The sequence below is a fragment of the Pinus tabuliformis genome, chromosome 1_2 (genome assembly GCF_031772625.1).
Source record: "Pinus tabuliformis cultivar Carrire ecotype Pingquan chromosome 1_2, CPIR1, whole genome shotgun sequence".
NCBI lineage: Eukaryota > Viridiplantae > Streptophyta > Pinopsida > Pinales > Pinaceae > Pinus > Pinus tabuliformis.
This window is the reverse complement of record NC_142298.1, coordinates 761,951,265-761,954,048: the sequence shown is the minus strand read 5'-3', so window position 1 is coordinate 761,954,048 and position 2,784 is coordinate 761,951,265.

Here is a 2,784-nt window from a genome sequence, read left to right as displayed (position 1 = left end):
AACCAAGACCAAACTACAAAAAACATGAAAAAAGGAAAACAAACAAAAACGAGTACAACACACCCAACAAATGAAACCAAGACCAAACTATAAAAAAACATGAAAAAAGGAAAACAAACGAAAACGAGTACAACACACCCAACAGATGAAACCAAGACCAAACTACAAAAAATGAGAACAAAAAAAAACAACAACAACTCGAAGCATGGCCATGCTCACAATCATAAAACAAAACATGCAGACAAGAACAAATAAAAATTGCAAATATCCCCTTTGCACATCATCTCTCCTATAATGTGCTCTCCTCAGCTGAAAGGAAAAAAAGTGGGTTGAATAATGTTAAAATATACACACAATTAGTAATAGTAAGCATATTTCAAAACCAATAGTTATTAATAATAGAAAACGCACCTACACTAGAGTTTGTTTTATAATGATGGGCACTCTCTTTTGTATTCCACTTGTTCGTGCTCATCAAAACCAGCCATCTACAACATACACAAATAAGATATTAGAATCGTTATATAAGTTAAACTAAAGAGTCGAACGCAATAATTAATCGTAATAAGAGACACACCTTTCTTTAAGACTGTTATATAAAAGGGGAGAGTCCATTTTATATTTCATGTATTCAAGCTCATTGGAACAAGCCATTTGCACTAGATATACAGTAACATATTAGATTTCTATTCCAGTTCGATTCCAGTTATATTTTGTGCTATATCTCAAAAAATATATAAATTTTATAAACTAGATGTATTTATACTACGAGTAATACAAACAATGTTTTCAGAAGATGTAAATTTTTCGGAAAAGGAATCTAAGCATATCTAAACATATTGAACACACAAAATCCCAGGGCTTTACAAGGCAGTAGTGTTGTATGTAAGCACGATGGTTGATTGGTTGAAGGGTCAGTATGCTTATCTGCTCAATCTTACCCACCTCTTGTACAAGGCACGTTGTGGGGGGGTGTGCATGTGATGTGGAGCAAGAAAACATACGTTGCACCATCCTAGACACTGCAACTATAGTCACTCACTACACAAAGTAATATTATATATTAGATCACAAATAAACCACAAGAGAAAATGAATAATAAATGTACAGAGCGATAAATTAATCATACGCATACTTGTTCGCCCTTGGCTAATGTTATAGCAACAACAACCATGAGAAATAACCCCTGAAATTGTGAACCTCAATATAACATTTCCCTTTATTCTCTATCAAAATCATACTCATTAACAAGATCATACTAACTTGAATCCATGACAAAAGGATAAATTGATTTGCGAATAGGAAACTATTCTTATGTAGGAAAAAGATATGGCTCACCAATCGTCCAAGTTGCGTTGATAGAATGTCTAGGGTATCTTCACCTTGACCTTCATAGACTATACAATTGTGGTTGCTCACTACACTAAGCAGATTTAGATGAGTGTGAGACCACATATAAAACATATAATAAATTGAGAAGCAAGCAAATGGATTCATAAATGAGCGAAAGATAATTGTGAGTGAAATGCATTGCATATAGTTAAGGTGATTCACCTTCATTTATGAATGACAACCTCCATCTTATCTCTTTGATTTTCTCTCCTTGCTTGTTTCCTTTCCTATTACACATCCAATAAATAAAACCAAGACCAAACTAAAAGAAATGAGAAAAAAATGTAAAACAGAGCTAAACGAGTACAACAAAAAGCATGACCATGCTAAAACTCAACAAAAACAAAACATGTAGCCAATAACAAACAAAAAATTGCAAACTTCTCCTTTGCACATGATCTCTACTGTAGTGTCCTCTCCTCAACTGGAAGGAAAAAAAAGTGGGGTGAATAACATTCAAATCCAAACACAGAAAGTAATCATAAGCATAATTCAAAACCAATAATTATTCATAATAGAAAACACACCTCCTCTAGATTTTGTTATATAACGATAAACACTCCATTTTGTATTCCACTTACTTGTGTTCACCACAACAAGACATCAACAACAAATACATAATAAGGTATTAAAATCAATATACAATTTAAACTGGAGAATTGAATGCAATAATTAATCATAATATGAAACATACTTGTCTTTGAGTTTTGTTATATAAAGGGGGATAATCCATTTTGTATTTCATGTATCCATAATTGATGGACTGTAGTAAATATAACTTACTACACACCAACAAATGCGCTTTAATTGTTTTAGTCAGTATTTAGACTAGGACATTATGAATTCAACAAATGCCTTAAATTATTTTAGTCAGAGTTTAGACCATAACACATTGAATTCCCATGGTGGGAGCCCTCTCTCCAAAGAGAGCTTTTGAAATAGAAATCAAGCAGACTTACTCTAAGAACTTGTGACAATGGTTAGCTAAGATAGCCTTGAAGCTATCCACATATGAAATTGTTTAGAGAAATTCAATATAGTCATGTAATAGTAATTTGAATGAATAATATTTTGCGTACTTGCGTGAAGGCCAACATTTTGGCTATTTTTTTAGAGATTCATAGTAAGAAGACGATTTGTTATTGCAGTGCCTGCCAAACCCAATTCTATGATTATCACTATTGCTTATGGTTTGTGGATGGTTCTTGATACCTTCTAGGTGAGCTCAAGGCTTCATCAATTAATCGATACTTCTAGGTGATCTCAGGGATTTTCAATTGCTTGTCATATGTCACGGGGAAAGGATTACTAGTTTTAAGCTAGAATTTTTGGGAAAAAATTTGTTGCTTCAACAAGTTCTTATATAGATAGTCGTTTCAAGCTCACATGTAG